This window comes from Mus caroli, unplaced genomic scaffold, assembly GCF_978045245.1.
Source record: "Mus caroli unplaced genomic scaffold, Mus_caroli_1 scaffold_7, whole genome shotgun sequence".
Classification (NCBI taxonomy): domain Eukaryota; kingdom Metazoa; phylum Chordata; class Mammalia; order Rodentia; family Muridae; genus Mus; species Mus caroli.
Window position 1 is genome coordinate 18,464,655 of NW_028227262.1, and position 26,237 is coordinate 18,490,891.

The 26,237-nt window shown below is 36.9% G+C and overlaps 1 pseudogene; it reads left to right on the top strand.

Moving 5' to 3' along the window:
• Positions 1-152: 152 nt before the first annotated feature.
• Positions 153-23,448, top strand: LOC147003784 (KRAB domain-containing protein 5-like; annotated as a pseudogene).
• Positions 23,449-26,237: the final 2,789 nt, after the last annotated feature.

Genomic DNA, 26,237 nt, shown 5'->3' on the forward strand with positions numbered 1-26,237 from the left:
GCATGGGGTGTGGCAAGTATTGATTCCTGCTTTCTACTCTTCAATTTTTATAGAAGTGGAGAATTGCTGCCTCTTCATGCAGATGGTTTTTGGAAGATGAAATTTTAATGGTAACCTTTGTGAGACATTCCCTTCTGAATGAGAAAGGATAGATGCCTTCTTCTAAGGTAAATGTATGCATGTGTTTTGGAAAAATTGACTGTTCGTCAAAAAAAAACATTTCATTTTCATACCTTTCAAACCTTCCCTATTCTGGCTCAAATTTACAGAATTATTTTTTCATATGATTCTCAGTATTACTTCTTTAAATTTATGTCATTGCTGAGCTAAAAATAGATTTTTCCCTTTTACCAGTCTCCTTCATTTTTTCAACTTGACTTTCATAAATATAAATATAATATGAAAATACTTAAAAATTTCTAATCACAAAACTGAGTGTACATGAGACTAAAGATGAATGTATGTACTTGATTTCTACTGGGAGTCACTTTAGTCATTATTTGTCTGTGAAGATAGGCGCATGTATCATGAACCTTTCATCTCATGGACTTTTGAAGGAGTTCTCAGCCTTGCTTTTGCTGCAGTAATTTAATAGATTACTTCATGTTATGTTTACCCAATTGTGATTTTATTTTTAATGATCCTCCAGAAGTATAATGTTGGTAATCCTATGAAGCTTGTTGTAAATATCTCTGTTTTATGGTTGCTTTGGTGATCACCATTAGTTCATTTAGAGGATTATCTCATTTGACTTCAAAAGGTAACCACCATCAGCATGAGTTTTTCCTGACTATTCGAACTGTTCACAGAAGTAACATCTTTTTTATCTCAGAAGTCATTTGTCAAATATGCATGTTAGTTATTGGCATCAAAAGTTCTATATTTAACTAACATTTCTCTGACCAACTGACAAAAAAGTGGATACTGTTAATTTTAATTTTAGGGTTCATTGACTTTCATGGATGTGGCTATAGAGTTTTCTAAGGAGGAGTGGGAATGTCTGGATTCTGCTTAGAGAGCTTTGTATAGAGATGTCATGTTGGAGAATTACAATAACTTGGTTTCTGTGGGTAAGAATATTTTTCCTCCATAATTTCTACTTTATTTAGAGATATACAGAATTCCTACTACTATTTGGGTCTGGAATCCATTAATTGCTCTTTGTCTTCTGTTTTATAAGCATTGAAGGCTCTATATAGCTAATATGTTATTTACCTTTATATTGCTTTTACATTTAACATGCTGATCAGTAAATATTATAACCTTTTGGAAATGGTAGCTTGTTGCTTTTATAAATGAATGTATTTGTCTCACACAGCTGGCTTTATTGAATGTTGTAAATGTATAATGAAAGTTAGAATTTAAAAAGGCTTCAGTGTGTAGACTCTAAAACACTTTGGAAAGAAATGAATATAAAAAGTCATTCAAGCTGCACGTATGCCTTTAATCCAAGCACTCAGGAGGTAGAGGCAGGCGGATTCCTGTGTTCGAGGCAAGCCTGTCCTGTCCCGAGCTATTGTTCTTGCCAGCAAGAACACACTCATACAAATTCTTTTGTGGCAAGCTTTATTGCCTTTTAGGACGGAAGACCCCCACCCCAGAAAATGGTGCTGTTTATATAGCCCTCAGCGTGGCATTTCAGCACCTAATGTGGCATGTCAGCTCCTGATTTGTTGCTTGCCCATCACCTCATTACTACACCCCGAGATGAGCAGTGACTAGGCGTGAGTTCACTCTCGCACTTGCGCACAAGGCTTGTTTACTAGTTAGGCACAGCAGAAGCCAGCACCATCTTATAATGGCAATTGCTCACAGCAAGGCTCTCCACACTGGCCTACAAAGTGAGTTCCAGGACAGATAGAGCTATACAGAGAAACCCTGTCTCAAAAAACAAACAAATAATAAGTCATTCATTTATCTTTTATTCTCTCCTTGTCACCTACATGGCATAATTCTGTGCTACTATATAAGTATATTCAATGGCATATTTTTGTGCTCATTTGAATGTACAGGTGTTGCTGTTTCAAAGTCAGAGGTAATCTTCTGTCTTGAACAAAACAAAGAACCATGGATTGCTGGTAGAGAAGATACAGAAGGAAAAACAACAGGTAATTTGAAGTGAAATTATATGTCATGTAATGAATGTAAACTCAGGAGTAATCTAGACCTGACATTGCTACAAAAGCTCTGCAATAGAAATTGTTACTAAGAATTTCTTTCAGAATAATGAATTAAAGAAACAGTATAACCATGGATACTGTATGATCTCTGCCTCATTTTACCTGAATACTCATGTTTTGCAATATACTATGTTTTGACAGTTTTTCAAAGCACCAGATTATTTTATATTACAATTACAGTTATTTTTTTCTGTTACATGTCAAGGATCAGCAATGGTCATTTATATTTGAGTAATTTATTGATTTATACCATTTTTAGTTTTCTTATAGAGTATAATTTTCTCATATTTTTATCTTTTTCAGCTTCTTGCAGACCATCTCCACTCTCTACACTAACTTAATATCATGATTTCTCTGAGTTTTGTGTCTTTTTGTCTCTTTTTTTGCCTTTTTCTTTGTCTCTCACTTTCTGTCTCTGTCTCTGTCTCTGTCTCTTTCTCTTTCTCTTTCTCTTTCTCTTTCTCTTTCTCTTTCTCTTTCTCTTTCTCTTTCTCTTTCTCTTTCTCTTTCTCTTTCTCTTTCTCTTTCTCTTTCTCTTTCTCTTTCTCTCATATGTAATAAAAGTAGAAACCAAAAATTGATGTAATCATGGATATTGATTTGTTCTACCAAATTTTCCTGATTCGAACATGGGTCCATTCATATTTTCCCTCTCTAAGAAATTGTGTACTTTGGATTGGTTCTTCCCTTGGGTGACACATTCTAAATCTTTCCACTTCTTAAAGTTGGGATATTGTCTTCCTTGTACTGGTCTTCTGATTGCTGTCGTATCCTCATTGAGTTTACTTGGGCATTGTTCTGTTTGCATCTAAACAGATGCATTTTATTTAGTATCATTCACTAAATCTGGGCTCTAAAATCCTTCTGTCTTATTTTCTGCTTAGGTTCCTGATAATGGATAGGAGGGTAAGATAAAGAAAATTTATATAAGAGTAAGTGTTCTGAAGTCTTTCTCTTTCTGTACATTGTTGATGTACATATTAAGTTTCTCCATTGAATTCTAAGTCATGTACATATCTAGTAGATAAGAAGTATAACTTTAAGTGTCATATTATTGCCAATTTTATTTCTAGTACTAAAAGTAGATTTTTGATGAATTTGAGATTTACTCTATCTCTGTGAAATATTGAGTTGGAAGTTTGATGGGGATTGCATTGAATTTGTAGATTACTTTTGGTAAGATAGCTATTGTTACTAGGCAAATCCAGCCAAGGATCATGAGAGATTTGTCCATCATCTGAGGCCATCTTAGATTTCTTTCTTCAGACACTTCAAATTCTTCTCATACAGATATTTCATTTGCTTTGTTTGGGTCACATCAAGATATTTTATATTATTTCTGACTATTTTGAAGGGTTTCATTTCCCCATTTTCTTTCTCAGACCATTTCTCCTTTAATCAGAAGAAGGCTGCTTATTAGTTTGAGTTAATTTTATATACAGCCACTTTGCTGAATTTCTTTGTCAAATATAGGAGTATTCAGGTGGATGTTTGGGGGTCAGTTATATATACTATCAAAAAAACGCAGTATAGCAGAATCCATTTTTTTAATATTTATTTATTTATTTATTTATTTATTTATTTATTTATTTATTTGATGTATTTGAGCACTCTCTTGCTGTCTTCAGACACATCAGAAGAGGGAATCTGATCCCATTACAGATGCCTGTGAGCCAACATGCGGTTGCCTGCAATTGCACTCAGGACCAATGAAAGAGTAGTCAGTGATTTTAACTATTGAGACATCTCACCACCCGCTGAAAAATCCATTCTTAACAATAAATATCTTCTGGGGGAATCACTTTCCCTGACCTCAATCTGTAGTTCAAAATACTAGTGATTAAAATCTGCATGGAGTTGGTACAGGCAGATAGATGAATGACATTGAATTGAAGACACAGAAATGAAACCACACATCTATGTTTAATTGACATGGACAGAGAATTTACATGATATTTGACATAGAAGACAAACCCATACATTGGAGAAAAGACAGCATTTTCAGCAAATGGTGCTGTTTCCACTTGTAGTTGACATGTAGAAGAAAACAAATTGATCCATTCTTATCTCTTTGTGGAAAGCTCAAGTCCAAATGGAACAAGGAACCCCACATAAAATCCAACTGGCTGAATCTAATAGAAGAGTAAGTGGGAAAGAACCTTGAACACATTGACACAGGGGGAAATTTCATTAACAGAACACCATGGCTCATGCTCTAAAGTAAAAAATTGACAGATAGGACGTCCTAAATTTGAAAAACTTCTGTAAGGCAAAGGACAATGTAATTGATTATTTACAATGTCCTTTGCCTTACAGAAGTTTTAAAATTTGCTCTATCTCTTTGAAGAGGCATAGAACTCACACTTATTGAGAAAAGATCTTTACCAATCCTATATCAGATAGTGGGAGAATATCTGCAATTTAATGATAACTCAAGAAGTTAGACTTTGGAGGACAACCCTGTTAAAAATGGGGTACAGAACTAAATAAGAATTATCAAATCAGGGATCTGAAACGGTTGAGAAGCATTTTAAGGAATGTTCAACATTCTTAGTCATCAGGGAAATACAAATAAAAAACTTCCTCAGATTTCACCTCAGAACAATCAGAATGGCTAAGATCCAAAATTAAGGAAGTAGCAGATGCTGGCAAGGATGAAGTGAAAGCAGACTTTTTCATTTCTGGTGGAACTCCAACCTTGAAAAACTACTTTGGAAATCAATTTGATAGTTCCTCAAAGAACTGTAAATAGATCTACCTGAAGACCAAGCTATTCCCTTACTAGGTATATACCCAAAACTTGCTCCACGATATAAAAAGGACACATGCTCCACTATATTTATTGCAGCCTAATTTGTAATAATGAGCATATGGACACAACGTAGATATCCTTCAACATAAGAATGAACACAGAAAAAGTGGTACATTTTGACAACGAAGTACTACTCCACTAATAAATAATAGGACTTTGTGAAATTCACAGGCAAATGAATGGAATGAGAAAGTTTCATCCTGAGTATTGTAACTCAGAAACAAAAGAACACTCATGGTATATACTCAATGATAAGTGGATATTAGCCCAAAACTCGCCATACCCACAATGCAACCCACAATCCATTTGGAGCTTTCCTAGAAGTAAGGTCAAAGTTTAGATGTTTCAATCCTACATAGAATGTAAGGCAAAATTATCCAGCAGGTAGTTGGAAGGAGGAACCTGGGAGTGGAAAAAAGGGAGCAAGTTCAGGTATTGAAAGAAGCCCAAAGAAATTCAGAGGACAAGATATTGAATAGAACCATGTAGCAATGGATAAAAGGGAACTGGTATTAGCCACTAGAAAGTTCCAGACTCCAGGGAATGGATCGGCTCCCAGTACACAAACGTGATGAGTGTAGGCAAAATATCCAAGAAAGTGAACATATAACCAGAAGAGACTATCTCCAGTAGGTAAGCACAGCATCAAACTGAGGGATGGGACTATCCACATATATCAAAATTTAAACTCAGAAATGTTCCTATCCAAAGGAAAGAGAGGGATAACATTGCTACAGAGACTGAGGAAAGGCCATCCAGAGACTAGCCTACAGGTGGATCCATCCAGTCTGCATACACCAATCCACAACACTATTGATGATGCCAAGAAGTGGTTGCTGATAGGATCCTATTATGTCTGTTCCCTGAGAGTTTCTACCAGCATTTGACCAACACAGATGCAGATACTCACACACTGACCTGGGGACCCCAATTGGTGAGCTAGGGGAAGGAATAAAGGAGCTGAAAGGGACTGCAACCATATATGAAGAGCAATATCAACATTGTGGATATACTTGAGCTCCTGGGAAAAAATCCACCAAGCAAAGAGTATAAATTTAGAGAGCCATGGCTCCAGATTCATATGTAGAAGAGGATCTTCTTACCAGGAATCAATGAGAGGGGAGGCCTGATGTGGAGTCTTGGTGCCCCAACATAGGGGGAAGCTAGAGTCGTGAAGTTAAAGTTGGTGAGGGGGTAGAGGAGCATCCTCATAGGGGTAAAATGTTGGGGGAAGATTGAAGATGGAATGGGTGTTTGTGAGGGCATACCTGGGAAGGAGGATAACATTGAAAGGTAAACAAATGAAATGATCAATAAAAATAAATAATAGTATATTTTACTGTAGGGCCCAGGTCCCTTTTGATCTCATGTTCTTGGCCTCATAAGCTGTATCCCGTATGGGTGTTTACTCACAAAGCCATAATGCAGCAAATTAAAAATTGGTAGGTAACTTCAAGCCATTTGTAACATTATATACACCAATGAACATATATTCCAGGAATGTCAGCATTGGACATCAAAAATTCTTTACTTGGTGAGAGTAATAATTTGTTTTGTCTTTCTATACTGTTGCAGCATTTGACAATTGAATGAATGTAATTCAGTAGGCAAGAACCATAGGTGTGTGGGTTCATTTCTGGGTCTTCAATTGTATTTCATTGGTCTACCTGCTTGTTGCTGTACCAGTACTGTGCAGTTTTTATGCCAATTGCTCTGTAGTACAGCTTTAGGTCAGGCATTGTTTTTCCATCAGAGGATCTATTTTAATTGAGAATAATTTTTGCTATCCTAGGTTTTTTATTATTCCAGATGAATTTGCAAATTGCCCTTTCTAATTCATCGAAGAATTGAGTTGGAATTTTGATAGGGATTTCACTGAATATGTAGATTGCTTTCTGAAAGATAGCCATTTTTACTATATTAATTGTGGCAATCCATGAGCATGAGATATTTTTCCATCTAAGATCTCTGATTTCTTTTTTCAGAGACTTGAAGTCCTTATTATACAGATCTTTCACTTCCCTTTTTAAAAATATTTTTATTACATATTTTCCTTAATGACATTTCCAATGGTATCCCAAAAGTCCCCTATACTGTCCCCCCCCCACTTACCTACCCATCCATTCTCATTTTTTTTTTTTTTCGGCCATGGCGTTCCCCTGTACTGGGGCATATAAAGTTTGTGTGTCCAATGGGCCTCTCTTTCCAGTGATGGCCGACTAGGCCATCTTTTGATATATATGCAGCTATAGTCAAGAGCTTAGGGGTACTGGTTATTTCAGAATGTTGTTCCACCTATAGGGTTGCAGATCCCTTTAGTTCCTTGGGTACTTTCTCTAGCTCCTCCATTGGGAGCCCTGAGATCCATCCAGTAGCTGACTGTGAGCATCCACTTCTGCGTTTGCTAGGCCCTGGAATAGCCTCACAAGAGACAGCTATATCTGGGACCTTTCAGCAAAATCTTGCTTATGTATGCAATGGTGACAGCATTTGGAAGCTGATTATGGGGTGGATCCCTGGTTATGGCAGTCTCTAGATGGTCCATTCTTTCGTCACGGCTCCAAACTTTGCCTCTGTAACTCCTTCCATGTGTGTTTTGTTCCCAATTCTAATAAGGGGCACAGTGTCCACACTTTGGTCTTCATTCCTTTTCAGTTTCATGTGTTTAGCAAATTGCATCTTATACCTTGGGTATCCTAAGTTTTGGGCTAATATCCACTTATCAGTGAGTACATATTGTGTGAGTTCCTTTGTGATTGTGTTACCTAACTCAGGATGATGCCCTCCAGGTCCATCCATTTGGTTAGGAATTTCATAAATTCATTCTTTTTACTAGATGAGTAGTACTTCATTGTGTAAATATACCACATTTTCTGTATCCATTCCTCTGTTGACGGGCATTTGGGTTCTTTCCAGCTTCTGGTTATTATAAATAAGGCTGCTATGACATAGTGGAGCATATGTCCTTCTGACTTGTTGGGACATCTTCTGGATATATGCCCAGGAGGGGTATTGCTGAATCCTCCGGTAGTACTATGTCCAATTTTCTAAGGAACCGCCAGACTGATTTCCAGAGTGGTTGTACAAGCTTGCAATCCCACCAACAATGGAGTAGTGTTCCTCTTACTCCACATCCTCACCAGCATCTGCTGTCAAATGAATGTTTGATCTTACCCATTCTGACTGGTGTGAGGTTGAATCTCAGGGTTGTTTTGATTTGTATTTCCCTGATGATTAAGGATGTTGAATTTTTTTTCAGGTGCTTCTCTGCCATTCGGTATTCCTCAGGTGAGAATTTTTTGTTCAGTTCTGAGCCCCATTTTTAATGGGATTATTTGATTTTCTGGAGTCCACCTTCTTGAGTTCTTTATATATATTGGATATTAGTCCCTTATCTGATTTAGGATAGGTAAAGATAATTTCCCAATCTGTTGGTGGTCTTTTTTTCTTATTGACAGTGTCTTTTGCCTTGCAGAAGCTTTTCAGTTTCATGAGGTCCCATTTGTCAAGTCTTGATCTTACAGGACAAGCCATTGCTGTTCTATTCAGGAATTTTTCCTCTGTGCTCTTATCTTCAAGGCTTTTCCCCTTTTTTCCTCTATAAGTTTCAGTGTCTCTGGTTTTATGTGAAGTTCCTTGATCCACTTAGATTTGACCTTAGTAGAAGGAGATAGGAATGGGTCAATTCACATTCTTCTACATGATAACAACCAGTTGTGCCAGCACCATTTGTTGAAAATGCTGTCTTTCTTCCACTGGATGGTTTTAGCTCCCTTGTCGAAGATCAAGTGACCATAGGTGTGTGGATTCATTTCTGTGGCTTCAATTCTATTCTATTGGTCTACTTGTTTGTCACTATACCACTACCATGCAGTTTTTATCACAATTTCTCTGTAGTAAAGCTTTAGGTCAGGCATGATTCCACCAGAGGTTCTTTTATCCTGGAGAAGAGTTTTTCTATCCTAGTTTTTTTGTTATTCCAGAAGAATTTGCAGATTGCTATTTCTAATAGGTTGAAGAATTGAGTTGGGATTTTGATGGGAATTGCATTCAATCTGTAGATTGCTTTTGGCAAGATACCCATTTTTACAATGTTAATCCTGCCAATCCATGAGCATGTGAGATCTTTCTACCTTCTGAGATCTTCTTTAATTTCTTTCTTCAGAGACTTGAAGTTTTTATCATACAGATCTTTCTCTTCCTTAGTTAGAGTCACACCAAGATATTTTATATTATTTGTGACTATTGAGAAGGGTGTTGTTTCCCTAATTTCTTTCTCAGCCTGTTTATTCTTGGTGTAGAGAAAGGCCATTGACTTGTTTGAGTTAATTTTATATCCAGCTACTTCACCGAAGCTGTTTATCAGGTTTAGGAGTTCTCTGGTGGAATTTTAGGGTTACTTATATATACTATCGTATTATCTGCAAAAAGTGCTATTTTGACTTCTTCCTTTCCAATTTGTATCCCCTTGATCTCCTTTTGTTGTCGAATTTCTCTGGCTAGGACTTCAAGTAAAATGTTGAATAGGAATGGGGAGAGTGGACAGCCTTGTCTAGTCCCTGATTTTAGTGGGATTGCTTCAAGCTTCTCACTATTTATGTTGATGTTGGCTACTGGTTTGCTGTAGATTGCTTTTATCATGGTTGTGTATGGGCCTTGAATTCCTGATCTTTCCAAGACTTTTATCATGAATTGGTGTTGGATCTTATAGAATGCTTTCTCCGCATCTAACGAGATGATCATGTGGTTTTTGTCTTTGAGTTTGTTTATATAATGGATTACATTGATGGATTTCCATATATTAAACCATTCCTGCATCCTTGGAATGAAACCTACTTGATCATGATGGATGATTGCTTTAATGTGTTCTTGGATTCGGTTAGCAAGAATTTTATTGAGGATTTTTGCATCTATATTCATAAGGGAAATTGGTCTAAAGTTCTCTTTGTTGGATCTTTCTGTGGTTTAGGTGTCAGAGCAACTGTGGCTTCATAGAATGAGTTGGGTAGAGTTCCTTCTACTTCTATTTTGAGGAATAGTTTGTGCAGAACTGGAATTAGATCTTCTTTGAAGGTCTGGTAGAACTCTGCACTAAACCCATCTCTTCCTGGGCTTTTTGTTGGCTGGGAGACTATTAATGACTGCTTCTTTTTCTTTAGGTGATATGTTACTGTTTAGATCATTTACTTGATCCTGACTTAACTTTGGTACCTGGTATCTCTCTAGAAATTTGTCCATTTCATTCAGGTTTTCCAGTTTTGTTGAGCATAGCCTTTTGTAGAAGGATCTAATGGAGTTTGGATTTCTTCAGGATCTGTTGTTATGTCTCCCTTTTCATTTCTGATTTTGTTAATTAGGATGTTGTTCCTGTGCCCTCTATGAGTCTAGCTAAGAGTTTATCTATCTTGTTGATTTTCTCAAATAACCAACTCCGAGTTTGGTTAATTCTTTGAATAGTTCTTTGTTGTGTCTGGGCAGCAGATCACAGCCTGGGTTCTAGCCTGGAAAGGCATTTTGGAAACCTGGAAGAGAAGAGGGGCTAGTCCGCGAGCAAAAGAAATACACCTAAGACAGGCATTCTGATCAAAGCTCAATCTTATTGTTCTGCACAAAGTTATGAAGCAGGGGAAGGGGGCCCAATTCCTGCCAAATAATCCCTGGGACCAGTAGCAGAGTGACCACGTGTATGGCTCCAAACAGCAAAGCGGCAGGTTCCAGCAGTGGGCGTGGCAGAACGATTGAGCGGGAAGCTCCACCCCTGAGCAAGCAGGTTTCAGGCTGGGGGAGGGGTGACTACATATCCTCCCTGTTGTTAATAAAAATAAAAGGAAAAAGAAAAGGCTGTCCTGAGGCAAAAAAATTTATCTATGCTCAATAGTTCTGCCTGAATTTTTAGGGCTAAAAAAAAAACCCTGTTTCTCTGGGATTCCCTAAGTTTTCTTATGGTAAACTGTATCTGGATAAGACTGTCCTTTCTATCCTAGTAAACAACTAACAGAAAAGCCCTGAGCTGTAGGCTCTGACTTATAATGCTAATTAGTGCTGAGTAGGTAACTTCCTAGTTGAATTTTAAGTAGGGCATTGGAACCCAGACTGAACAAATTTGAAATGCACTCTATTAAGAACAACACTGAGTTGATATTCCTCTGCATTTTTGGATGACAGGCGGGAAACAGGTAGAAGGGGGTGACAACTGGCTCCATAGTACAAGGCCAATTAGCTTTTTTAGGGTGAGAGGTAGTGAAGGGCTTGCCCTTCCAACAGTATGGTCTCCATCCTCTCTCCCCATTATTAATTAAGTTTAAAAAGGCCACGCTTAACTGAGGTGATCAAATGATTTTCTCATCCATAGATGAGTGGGCTTTTAACCTTGGCTTGGGTGGACATTGACCCGATTCCTCCCATGGGTGCTATCATGACCCACACCTGTGGCTCTTGGTATCTGTTGGGGAGGGGAGGCAGAGCCTTAGATATTTTTGGTTTTTTGCTGGAAATTAGATACCAACCTCCATTTTAAACTGGGTATAATGCACAGGGAACTCAGAAATGGTCAAGCTGGACCTTCCCCTGCAGTAGTTCTCTGCACCAAGCGATACCCATACTATATTCGTATGATCACGAACCAGTGTGCACAATTCTGAGTACTGTGCAGCTCCTAAAGGAGAATTGTCAACCTCAGATTTAGCAAGGCCTAGACAAGAATTATGTCATTAGTAACACCAGGATTTGTGGCTAAAATAGGAGCTGTAAGTAGCTCCTCCTTATCTCTGTTATTCCCACAGCCTGAGGAACTAAGGAAACCTTGCAGTAACAGCAAGGGTGAAAAGCCAGAGGCCAGCTAAGGGACTAAGCCCGCCTATCAAAATAAAAACCAATCTTTTTTAATATTAGAAATATCTGCCTTACTAGCCCTCTTGGTAAACCTAAATCTCAACTCAGACCAAAAGTCACAAGATGTGCTGAAATGAAAGTAGTAGCTGCCTCTTGTATGCTCTAGGGGGCAGGGATGCATGCCCGCTGCAGTCCAGCTGGAGGATGTTGATTGACCTGCTTGAAAAAAGAAAGAGATCTAGACAATGAGAAAGTAGCAATGTAAATTTTCTTTTTGGGGAAGTCCAGGTACTTTATTCAGTTGCAAAACTGTAAAGCTAAGGCTAGTCTCCGGCCTCCTATCTGGGAGCTGGCTCAGAGAGTAGCAGGAAAACAGCTTCCTGGGAGCCTCAGTTTCCAGCTGAATTTTAAGCAAAAGAGGAATTTTAGTCCTCAAGATGATACTTATAAGAAGATTCAGAATCTGTGTTCATCTGACTAAATAATCTCTCTGGCAGCCACCATGCTCTATCTTCATCTCGTGAAAAAACACAAACCCAGCCCCTTCCCCAAATTAGAACCAGATCTGGACCCTCCTATTCCTTAGTCAGTGGGTCCTTCCATTTTACCAATGCATAAGAATTAGAAGTAACTGGATGCCAGTGGTGATTCGCTGCAGACTGACATTTAATATCGGTTGCAAAATATTTAGAACAAATAAGGTAAAGGCAAGATGAGCCTTTGGTGACCTTGGGGGATGTGCTCTGAATTAACATTGCTAGGTAATTTAGAATATAGGAATCTCTAATACTGGACTGAATATTAGACCAGGCTAAGATTGAGTTAGAATGACTGGTCACACTTAAGAAAAGAGAAAAATCATTATGACTCTATTAAATGACTAATTTTACTAGGTCAGAATATACAGTCTCTGATGTACTATTGCCATAAAGTTAAAAGGCTAGAAGCTAGTCTAAACTGGAAAAATAACAAGCAAGGATGGATCTAAAACATGAATTTAATTTAGATTTTTAGTCATTTCAATCAGGACACTGAGTCAACTTACCTGCCAGCTTGTCACACGAATTAATAATATGCTTCTGCAGCATTCTGTGGAGAGAACCCGTTTTTCCCTTTCCCAATAAGGTAGCTGTTTTAGGATCAATCTATAAGCCAATAAGTAGATCTCTTTAAGATACTATAAAACATTTATTAAATTCTTGACATTTAAATTTCAAATTTTGAAAATAATGGTATGATTAAAATAGCATGCATAGGAATGCACTAAAAAGTATGTATGGGGATACAATTTTTCTCTTTTAAGAAGTTAAAGTTTTTAAAATTTAACAATATCTAACCTTTTGAATTAATAACTTGTTGACACACATTTCAAATACTTGGCTGTAAAGGGGCAGTGACTAATTGCACTTTCAATCATTTTTCTTTTTTTTTTTCAATCATTTTTCTTAAGGAGCGGTTGCAACTAGAAAGCTTGAAAAGTTATTAAGAGTCACATGTGCATAATTTATTTATTTATTAACTAGAAATATGCATAAGCAATTGTAAATTTGAGAATTAATAGTATCTGAGGGACGAACAATTTTAAGCAATTGTGAGCTCAGAGATATGGCATTGACTATTAATATACAAATTAAGGTTTGATTGTTAGTATTTTAAAACACCATCTATAGCACACAGCTAGATTATTTGTGCTGGAACAGGGGAAACTGCGTGTCTTAAGACTCTGCCCCACAGCAGCAAGTTGGGCCCACGTGGGCCAACGATCGGCTGGGAGGATGAGAAAAATGACATTACAATAATGTTTTTTCTGGCCAAAGAATTGTCTTGGGCACAACTAATTTTTAATCACCAATTAATAACAATTATAAAATCTTTCTTTATTTTTTGTAAAAGCTTTTGTAGTAAACTAAAACCCTAAGTAATAAAAGGATATTGTCTCTGAATCTTTTGGGTGAGAGCAAGGATTTAAAGTAAACTTCCCTTGAGAAGCATTAGTTAATAAAATACTTTCCACTTAGGAAACAATATACACTGAAAGATTAAAACCCTTGGCTTCTTGTATAGAAGCAGAAACAATAAAATTTTTTCTTACATAATGTAAAGTTACATTAGCCATACCTAGAGGCAGAATTTTCTAGAGATTACCAGTTTACTAGAAGCAAAACTCTTCGAATTTAAGCATTATATTAAACATCTGAATAGAACTGCAACATTGTTAAAAAATTTTTTTCTTGAACACAGGGAAAAACTTTCTCAGGCACCGTTTGCAAAGCAAAAGAAAGGCCACAAGCCACTCTGGGGCTGCCCAGAGCCCTGCATCGACTCAAATGTAAAATATTTTTTAATCTGAGCATCTTGGCCCTCCTGTAATAAGGACTGATTCTAGAGGAACAATTTAACTGTCTACGTCTCTAATTTTTGATACTCTATCTTAAGATGACTTACAGTTAAAACGTTCTTTACAACTTTAGTGTTGTGAAAAAATTGCCCATACTGCAGTTTCCTGCCAGGCAGCAATTATAGCCAAACTGTTTGAGGGTCTAATCTACTCACAAAGACAAACATAACTGTTTGTCTGTTGAGGCCTGTTTTGTTACCAATTATAAGGTTAATTTTGGAGAAGGTCCAGTGAGGTGCTGAGAAGAAGGTATATCCTTTTGTTTTAGGATAAAATGTTCTGAAGATATCTGTTAATTCCATTCGTTTCATAATTTCTGTTAGTTTCACTGTGTCCCTGTTTAGTTTTTGTTTCCACGATCTGTCCATTGATGAAAGTGGTGTGTTGAAGTCTCCCACTATTATTGTGTGAGGTGCCATGTGTGCGTTGAGCTTTACTAAAGTGTCTTTAATGAATGTGGCTGCCCTTGCATTTGAAGCATAGATATTCAGAATTGATAGTTCCTCTTGAAGGATTTTACCTTTGATGAGTATGAAGTGTCCCTCCTTGTCTTTTTGATAACTTTGGGTTGGAAGTCGATTTTATTCGATATTAGAATGGCTACTCCAGCTTGTTTCTTCAGGCCATTTGCTTGAAAAATTGTTTTCCAGCCTTTCACTCTGATGTAGTGTCTGTCTTTTTCCCTGAGATGGGTTTTCTGTAAGCAGCAGAATGTTGGGTCCTGTTTGTGTAGTCAGTCTGTTAGTCTATGTCTTTTTATTGGGGAATTGAGTCTATTGATATTAAGAGATATTAAGGAAAAGTAATTGTTGCTTCCTTTTATTTTTGTTGTTAGAGTTGGCATTCTGTTCTTGTGGCTGTCTTCTTTTTGGTTTGTTGAGGGAATACTTTTTTGCTTTTTCTAGGGTGTTATTTCTGTCCTTGTATTGGATTTTTTCTGTTTTTATCCTTTGGAGGGCTGGATTCATGGAAAGATAATGTGTGAATTTGGTTTTGTCATGGAATACTTTGGTTTCTCCATCTATTGTAATTGAGAGTTTGGCCGAGTATAGTAGCATTTGTGTTCTCTTAGTGTCTGTAGAACATCTGTCCAGGCTCTTCTGGCTTTCATAGTCTCTGGTGAAAAGTCTGGTGTAATTCTGATAGGCCTGCATTTATATGTTACTTGACCTTTCTCCCTTACTGTTTTTAGTATTCTATCTTTATTTAGTGCATTTGTTGTTCTGATTATTATGTGTTGGGAGGAATTTCTTTTCTGGTCCTGTCTATTTGGAGTTCTGTAGGCTTCTAGTATGTTCATGGGCATCTCTTTCTTTAGGTTTGGGAAGTTTTCTTCAAAAATTTTGTTGAAGATATTTGCTGGCCCTTTAAGTTGAAAATCTTCATTCTCATCAACTCCTATTATCCGTAGGTTTGGTCTTCTCATTGTGTCCTGTATTTCCTGGATGTTTTGAGTTAGGATCCTTTACGTTTTGTATTTTCTTTGATTGTTGTGCCAATGTTCTCTATGGAATCTTCTGCACCTGAGATTCTCTCTTCTATCTCTTGTATTCTGTTGCTGATGCTCATATCTATGGTTCCAGATTTCTTTCCTAGGGTTTCTATCTCCAGCGTTGCCTCACTTTGGGTTTTCTTTATTGTGTCTACTTCCCTTTTTAGGTCTAGTATAGTTTGGTTCATTTCCATTACCTGTTTGGTTGTGTTTTCCTGTTTTTCTTTAAGGACTTGTAAATCTTTAGCAGTGTTCTCCTGTATTTCTTTAAGTGAATTATTAAAGTCCTTCTTGATGTCCTCTATCATCATCATGAGATATGCTTTTAAATCTGGGTCTAGCTTATAGGTTGTGTTGGGGTGCCCAGGACTAGGTGGGGTGGGAGTGCTGCGTTCTGATGATGGTGAGTGGTCTTGATTTCTGTTAGAAGGATTCTTGTGTTTGCCTTTTGCTATCTGATTTTCTCTGGGGCTCTACAGAATACACTCGGAGGGGTCCTGGAACCAAGATGTCTGCCTCCGATGCTCAGGTAAAGCGCTCCCTCTCCACTGGGACCCCTTTCCTCTGGCCAGCAGCAGACATCCTGCTTCTGGGACCCCTCCAAGTGTATTCTGCACAGCCCCCAGACATCCAGCAACCTTCCCAGCCAGAGGAAAGGGGTCCGAGTGGAGAGGGAGCGCTTTGCCTGAGCATCAGCAGCAGACATCTTGGTTCTGGGACCCCTCCGAGTGTATTCTGCACAGGTGAGAGTACGGAATATAGAAGCTAAAAGCTTCTGTGACGGGGGGGGGGCACAGAGCTTCTAAGGCAGCCTCCTTTTCCGGCCCCAGACAGGTGGCCACTTACCCGGCCAGAGGTTAGGGATCCAACCTGCCTGAGCATGGGCAGCAGACATCCTGGTTTCAGAACCCCGCCAGGTGTATTCTGCACAGGCCCCAGACATCTGGCCACCTTCCCAGCCAGAGAAAATGGGTCCGAGCAGAGAGGGAGCACTTTGCCTGAGCATCAGCAGCAGATCTTTCACTTCCTTAGTTAGAATCACACGAAGGTATTTTTTTATTTTTTGTAACTATTTTGAAGGTTGTTTCCCTAATTTCTTTCTCAGCCTGTTTATCCTTTCTGTAGAGAAAGGTCACTGATTTGCTTGAGTTAATTTTATATCCAGCTACCTCACTGAAGCTGTTTATCAGGTTTAGAAGTTCTGTGGTATAATTTTTATATCGTTAATCTGATAAGTATTTAACTTTGGTACCTGATATTTGTCTAGAAAATTGTCCATTTAACCCTGGTTTTCCAGTTTTGTTGAGTATAGCCTGTTGTAGTAGGATTTGATGATGCTTTTGATTTCCTCAGGTTCTCTTGTTATGTCCACTTTTTAAATTCTGATTTTGTTAATTAGGATAAAGTCCCTGTGCCCTCTAGTTAGTTTGGCTAAGGGTTTATCTATCTTGTTGATTTTCTCTAAAAACCAGCTCCTGAGTTGGTTGATTCTTTGTATAGCCTTACCTTTCTACTTGGTTGATTTCAGCCCTGAATTTGATTATTTCCTGTTGTCTACTCCTCATGGGAGAGTTTGCTTCTTTTTGTTCTAGAGTTTTTAACTATGCTATAAAACTGTTACTGTGTGCTTTCTCTAGTTTCTTTTGACAGCACTCAGAGGTATGAGTTTTCCTCTTAGGACTGCTTTCTTTGTGTCCTCTAAGTTTGGGTATTTTGTGGCTTCATTTTCATTAAACTCTAAAAAGGCTTTAATTTCTTTTTTATTTCTTCTTTGACCAAGTTATTGAGTAGAGTGTTGTTCAGTTTCCACGTAAATGTTTGCTTTTTATTATTAAGTTGTTATTGATGATCAGCCTTAGTCTATGGTGATCTGATAGGATGCATGGGATAATATCAATATTTTTGTATCTGTTGAGGCCTGTTTTGTGACCACATATATTGTTGATTTTGAAGAAGGTACCATGAGGTGCTGAGAAGAAGATATATTCTTTTGTTTCAGGATAAAATGTTCTCTAGATATCTGTTAAAACCATTTGTTTCATAACTTCTGTTAATTTCAATGTGTTTCTGTTTTGTTTCTGTTTCCAGTATCTGTCCATTGATTAGAGTGGGGTGTTGAATTCTCCCACTATTAGTGTGTGAGGTGCACTGTGTGCTTTAAGCTTATTAAAGTTTCTTTAATGAACGTGAATGTCCTTGCATTTGGAGCATAGGTATTCAGAACTGAGAGTTCATCTTGGAACATTTTTACCATCGATGAGTATGAACTGCTGTTTCTTGTGTTTTTTGATAATTTTGGGTTGGAAGTCGATTTTATTTGATATTAGAATGGCTACTCCAGCTTCTTTCTTCGGACCATTTGCTTGGAAAATTGTTTTCCAGCCTTTTACTCTGAGGTAGTGTCTGTCTTTTACCTTGAGGTAGGTTTCCTGTATCCAGCAAAATGTTGGCTCCTGTTTATGTAAACAGTCTTTTAGTCTATATCTTTTTGTTTGGTAATTGAGTCCATTGATTTTAAGAGATACTAAGGAAAAGTATTTGTTACTCTTATTTTTTTTATTAGAGTTGGGTTTCTGTTCTCATAGCAATCTTCTTTTAGGTTTGTTGAAGGATTTTATTCTTGATTTTTCTAGGGTGTCATTTCCCCCCTTGAGTTGGAGTTTTCCCTTTATTATCTTTGAAGGACTGGGTTCGTGAAAAGATATTGTGTGAATTTGGTTTTGTCATGGAATACTTTGCTTTCTCCATCTATGGTAATTGAAACTTTTGCTGGGTATAGTAGGCTTATCTGGCATTTGTGTTCTCTTAGGGTCTGTATAACATCTGTCCATGATCTTCTGGCTTTTGTAGTCTCTGGTGAAAAGTCTGGTGTAATTCTAATAAGCCTGTCTTTATATGTTACTTGAACTTTTCCCCTTATTGCTTTTAATATACTATCCTTATTTAGTGCATTTGTTGTTCTGATTTTTATGTATCAGGAGGAATTTCTTTTCTGTTCCAGTTTATTTGGGGTTCTGTAGGCTTCTTGTATGTTCATGGACATCTCTTTCTTTAAGATAGGAAAGTTTTCTTCTATAATTTTGTTGAAGATATTTACTCACCCTTTAAGTTGAAAATCTTGATTCTCGTCTTCACCTATTATCTTTCAGTTTGGACTTCTCTTTACGTCCTGGATTTCCTGGATGTTTTGATTTAATATATTTTTGCATTTTGCATTTTCTTTGATCATTGTGTCCATGTTTTCTATTGAGTCTTCTGCACCTGAGATACTTTCTTCCATCTATTGTATTCTGTGACTGATGCTCACATCTATGGTTCCTGATTTTTTTCCTAGGATTTCTAGACCAAGAGTTGTCTGACTTTGTGATTTCTTTATTGTTTCTACTTCCATTTTTAGAGCGTGAATGGTTCTGTTCAATTCTTTCACCGGTTTGATATTGTTTTCCTGAAACTCTTTAAGGAATTTTTGTTGTTGTTGTTGTTGTTTCCTCTTTAAGAGCTTCTCTCTATTTACCTGTGTTTTCCCATACTTCTTTCTTAAAGTCCTCAATCATTACCATGCGAAGTGACTTTAGATACATTTCTTGCTTTTCTGAAGTGTGATGGTATATCCAGTACTAGCTATGGAGGGAAAGTTAGTTTCTGATGATGACAAGTAACCTTGTTTTCTGTTACTTCTGTACTTTCACTTGCCTCCTGCCATCTAATTATCTCAAGTGCTTGCTACCCTCAGTATTTCTGATTGGAGCCTGTCCTTCCTATAATTCTGGTTGATTCAGGACTCCTCAGAGTCCTGCTTTCAATGTGATACTTGGATTCTGGTCTCCTGTGAACCTGAGACTCTGGGTGTTTCTGAGTTTTTGGCAGTAAAACCTCCTCTGAGACCTTTATAACCTAGTTTGACCAAGCTCCTGTTATACTGGGATCCTGGAATCCTAAGAACCTGTGCTTTTTACACTGCCTAGAAGTGGTGTCTCCTCTGAGGACCATGGGGCTGTCTGGTGTGATTGAAACTAAGGTGTACCATTACCGATTAGAAGGAACTCAGGCAGTGCTCCTGTTCCTTTGCCAATGCTGTCACAGGCCCATCAAGATTTGTTTGGAACAGATGATGTGTTCCACTGACCAGTGATCCTAAGATCACATGGAATGTCCTCTGAGGACCTTGTCACCTTCTGCCAAGTTCGCACCCAAGGCAACTTGGAGCTGGTGCCTCCTGGAAGGCTTGTTAACTAATTTCTTGAATTCTTTATATATTTGGGTATTAGTCACCTGTCAGATGTAGAGGTTAGGTATTTATTTTCACAGTATATAGTCTGCCATTTCATCCTATAAATAGTATTTTTTTTTTTTTTTGCCTTGCAGTCACTTTTTAGCTTCAGGATATCCCATTTATTTATTTATTTATTTTTTGATCTTAGACCCTTAGCAATTGCTGTTCTGCTAAATATGTTGTCTCCTGTACCATTGCATTCAAGACCATTCTCCACTCTGTTGGATTGTATTTGCTTGCGATAAGGAGTAGCACTATCAGGAGAGAAGTTGGCCTTTTTGGAATGGGTATGTCACTGTGCATCAGCTTTCATACTCTAGTCCTTGCTGCCTGGAAGCCAGTTGTCTCCCATTGGCCTGCAGAGCAAGATAGAAGTCTCTCATCTCTTCCTGCACCATACATCTCTAGCTGCTGACATACACTCCCCTTGATGATAAAGGATTGAACCTTTGTACTTGAGTTTCTATCTTAGCTTCTAAGCCTGACATGTTCTCTTCCATCTCATGTTTGTGTTGATGATACTTATATCCTAAACTCCTGATCACTTTTCTAGACTTCCTTTTTCTAAGATTGTCTCAGATCCTTCATTGTTCCTATTTTCCTTTTCATATCTTAACATTTTTAATTAATTTTATTTATTAACAGGAACGTATTACCATATCAATTTTGCTTCCTTTTAAGGTCTTCTACTTGTTTAATTATATTTTCTATTATTTCTTCATGTGAGTCTCTGTAAAAAAAATATTTATTTCTTTAAAAGACCTCCATCATGTTCATAATGTTGAACTTAAGGTTATATTCTTACACTTTAGGATTGTGAGGATATACAGTGCTTAGAGTTGTAGGATAGCTATGTTACAGTAGTACCATATTGCCTTCAATTTTGTTGATTATGTTCTTTCCTATTCCTTAGGTCACCCCGATGTCTCTGGTGTTCACAGTCCTGGAGGTCCCTGTTAGCTATGAGACTTTGCAGGTTGATCTGGTAGTTTTTGGTAGTCTAAGGCCTCTGGGATTTCAAGTAGACACTGTTTTCCCTGGGTGGCAGCAGCCTTCCATGTTTGCAGACAGAGACTGTAGTCACAGAAAGGTTCAGATTTCTGGATGTTCAAGGTGTTGGCAGGCTTCTAGGAGGGAAGTTAGAGCTTGTATTTTCTGATGTCTGCAGACATCTGGCATTGATTGAAGTGCTATTGCCTGGAAGATGCAGCACAGAGTAGATAGAGCAGTCCTCATAACAGCTGTGTTTTCCAGGGAATCCAGGAGGGAGCAGATTGATAATCTTACCTATTTGTCTAGGATGGAAACAGCCTCCAGGGATGTAGACAGAGTTTTGGTCCAAGGCATGGTGTGAAGTTCTGGGATTATTAAATTATAATTTAATAAATTTATGACTGTTCAAATATCAGGTCAAGAATTTCGTGTTAACTTAAAGTTTTACATAGTAATATGGTTGGAATATTGAGCCCTTTATCTCATTAACAACTATTAGATTTCTTCAGAATATATGTCTCAATGAATGTTCCTTAACATATTTCAAAATTTTGAAATACTCTACTCTTATGTGTCTGATATGCTTTTTACCTGGTATACTTAAATCTTTTTTACGTATTTTTCCTTGATTTTTAAAATTTTCTGATAATATCCTATTTTTAATTTAATTTGTTTTTTTTTTTTTTTTTTTTTACTAATTCAATTTATATGTAGACCATTGCCTCACTCTCTGTCACCCCTCTGGCAATCCTTTCCCTAGCCCCTATCAACTTCTACTTTGAAGAGGTAGGGTTTCCCTGGGTATAACTCAACATGGCACTTCAATTTCCTGCCAGACTAAGTGTTTCCTCTCCCACTGAGGCCAGACAATATAGCCAATACTCCACGTGCACATAACAGCTTTTGGAAAAGCCCACATTCCAGTTGTTCAGGACCCACATGAATGTTAAGATGCACAACTTCTACATATATGACTAGGACCAGTTCATGCATGATATTTAGTTGGTTGTTCCAATTCTTAAAGTCCCATAGGACCTAGTTATTTGACTCTGTTGCTCTTCCTGTGGAGTTCTTATCCCTTTTGGGACCTGCAATATTACTTCCTATTCTTTCATAAGAGTCCCCAAGAACCATCACTGTTTGTGGATATCTGTATGTGTCTGAGTCAACTGCTGGGTGAAGCCTCTTAGAGGACAACAAACTCCTGTCTGCAAGCATAGCAGAGTATCAATAATAAAGTCATGGATTGGTGCTTTCACATGGGAAGGGTCTCAATTTCATCCAGTTACTAGTTGGATATCCCCTTAGTTGCTGCTACATCCCCAATAGCTGAGTTTCTTTTAGACAGGATAAATTTCGATTTGAAAGGTTTCTGATTAGGTTATTATCTCTATCACTCTATTTGCAATAATGCCTGAATACAGGAGGTATAAGCATCAGTGCTTCTGTCATGTTGTTCTTTATGCCTGATCCTGAAACCCACATTCCCCTCCCTGACCCACATGCTCTCCAAGTTCCCTTTCTCCATCTGGCTATTATGCTATTTAATTCTCCTTTTAAGTGAAATTCAGGCCTCATCAGTGGGGCTTTTTTTTTTTATTTGCAGGATCTTTTGGTCTTAGGAATGCAATATGGTATATTTTTATGCCATATATATATATATATGTAAGTGAGTATGAATATCGTGCATATTGTTTGAGGGCTGGGTTATCTCAAACACGTTGATATTCTCAAGCTATATCCACTTGCCTGCAAAATAAATGATGTCTTTGTTTTACATATCTGAACAGTATTCCACTGTATAAATTTACCACATTTTCTTTATCAATTCTTTAGATGAGATTTCCATGTAGGGTGTTTACAGTTTGTAGCTTTTACAAAAACCTCCTATAGAAACCACTGAGGAAATGTCTTTATGGGATGTTGGAGCACTTAAGATTTTATCATATATATTTCCTTGTTTTCTAGTAATTATTCTCTCTGATTTTAATCCCATTCTTTAATGTTGCATTATATTTTATCCCTAAAAGAAATATTGTAGGTCTTCATTATTGTCATTTTGTCATTGGAAAGATTATGTATTTCCATATTGAAGATTCATTTTCACAGAGGGAAGAAGTTTTATTAATTAATGGGTTCCACCAATTCTGTTTCAAGTTGTAGTGTTATAATGAATAATTATGACATTCATAATATTATAAAATATTTATCATATTTTATGAAATATCATCTGATATACATAATGTTTATGAAATTGTTCATTTTTTTTAAAAATGCTACATTTCTGTACTGATTTTGTATGATGCTCACATTGGTGCTGTTTCATGTATTATACATGTACATTGTTTTTATCTAACTCCAAAGTGTCATATAATTATTTGTTTTTAATATTTTCAGCTCTGTCAAGTGATTATACCAAGGAGCTACTCCCCAAAGGACATACACAGGATTACTTCCAGGACAAAATAACAGGAAGATTTGTATGTAGTAGCCTTTCAGATCTCTTTGGAAAGTTTTTCTGGGAATATAGACATGATAGTGCAGACTATGAAATATATGATCATGTAAATGATCAATTTGAAAAGCACATCTTTTTCATTTTTGAAAATTATCAAGAAGCCCTAACTTCCCTTGATAGGAGTCAATCTGGGTCACTCTCATATTCACAACTGGAGGATTATCTAGGAAAAAAAAATCACAAAATTTGAAGCACAACTATTTTACACAGAAATACAAATGTATTAAAAGTGACATTTGGGTGAATAAGTTGTGTTTCCTGATGTATATATTACAGAATATGAGATTAAACAGTGCTTCAGTGCTTTATGAACAAATGATATTGTGGAGCAGAGAAAAACGTAATGAATGTCATCAAGGTGAAGGAATCTTCTCTCAAAATTTATGGCATTTCCTAGAACGTTGTGGGAAATGCCATAAATTTTGAGAGAAAAACCTACTCAGTGACAAGTTATATGATGTAGATCAACATAAGAAAGAATCTATGAATGCAATGAATCATGGAAGATATAATGTGGGAGGTAATTTTAAAAGTTCTAACACAATAAATGATATTAATATAGGCTGTGTTAAGGAGGCTTTAATAATGTATTACATAAACAATCAATATATAGAGATATTATATCAAGGTAATGACTTATTAGAAGATTCTATTTGTAAAACAAATCCAAGTGAAAATCAGATAAGCAACTTTATTCCAGAATTCATTATAGCAATCTTAGAAAAATGGCTATCTCTAATCAATGCTCCCAATCTTCTTCACAACAGCATACTACAGAGAAATATTGTATAAATGAAAATAAGAATGTCATTTTAAATGAATCGTCAATTCATAGCTGGTATACTGGACAATGGATTAATGGAGAGTCCAAGAGATATCTCTATGATACATACATGGATGCCTCGAATGAATCATTAAATTTAAAGAAAGCACAGAAAGTAAATAAATGTAATAAGTATGGGAAATCATTTATACAGTCCTCAAATCTTCAAGCTTATTATAGAACTCCTACCCAAGAGACACCTTACAAATGTAATGAACTTAGAACATTGTTTACTTGTTCCTCAAGTCTCAAAGTGAGCCATGAAACCTGTACAGGAGAAAGACTTCATAAATCTAATAACTGCGGAAAATCATTTTCACAGTCCTCAAAATTTCAAGTTCACTACAGAATCCACACAGGAGAGAAACCTTACAAATGTAACAAATGTGGGAAATCTTTTACACAATCCTCAAAATTTCAAGTTCACTACAGAATCCATACAGGAGAAAGACCTTACACATGCAATGAATGTGGCAAATCTTTTAGACAGAACAAAGTTCTTAAAATTCACTACAGAATTCATACAGGAGAGAAACCTTACAAATGTAACAAATGTGGGAAATCTTTTACACAATCCTCAATGTTTCAAGTTCACTACAGAATCCACACAGGAGAGAAACCTTACAAATGTAATGAATGTGGGAAATCTTTTATCCAGAACTCAAAACTTCAGGTTCACTACAGAATCCATACAGGACAGAAACCATACAAATGTAATGAGTGTGAGAAATCTTTTACACAATCCTCAAATCTTCAAGTTCACTACAGAATCCATACAGGAGAAAAGCCTTACAAATGTAATGAATGTGGCAAATCTTTTACAAGGAACACAAACTTTAAAGTTCACTACAGAATCCATACAGGAGAAAAACCTTACAAATGTAATGAGTGTGACAAACATTTTACACAGTCCTCCAAACTTCAAGTTCACTACAGAATCCACACAGGAGAGAAACCTTACAAATGTAACATATGTGGGAAATCTTTTACACAGAACGCAGATCTTAAAGTTCACTATAGAACTCATACAGGAGAGAAACCTTTCAAATGTAATGAATGTGGCAAATCTTTTACAAGGAACACATACTTTAAAGTTCACTACAGAATCCATACAGGAGAAAAACCTTACAAATGTAATGAATGTGGCAAATCTTTTACACAGAACTCAGAGCTTAAAGTTCACTACAGAATCCATACAGGAGAAAAGCCTTACAAATGCAATGAATGTGGCCAATGTTTTACACAGAACATAGTGCTTAAAAATCACTACAGAATTCATACAGGAGAGAAACCTTACAAATATAACAAATGTGGGAAATCTTTTACACAATCCTCAAAATTTCAAGTTCACTACAGATCCAAACAGGAGAGAAACCTTACAAATGTAATGAATGTGGGAAATCTTTTGGACAGAACTTAGAGCTTAAGGTTCACTACAGAATCCATACAGGAGAGATGCCTTACAAATGTACTGAATGTGGCAAATCTTTTACACAGTACAAAGTGCTAAATGTACACTACAGCAACCATACAGGAGAGAAGCCTTACAAATGTAATGGATGTGGCAAATCGTTTACAAGGAACACAGACTTTAAAGTTCACTATAGAATCTACACAGGAGAGAAGCCTTACAAATGTAATGAATGTGGCAAATCTTTTATCCAGAACTCAGAGCTTAAAGCTCAGTACAGGATCCACACAGGAGAGAAACCTTACAAATGTAATGAATGTGGGAAATCTTTTATCCAGAACTCAAAACTTCAGGCTCACTACAGAATCCATACAGGACAGAAACCACACAAATGTAATGAGTGTGGGAAATCTTTTACACAACCCTCAAATCTTCAAATTCACTACAGAATCCATACAGGATAAAAGCCTTATAAATGTAATGAATGTGGCAAATCTATTACACAG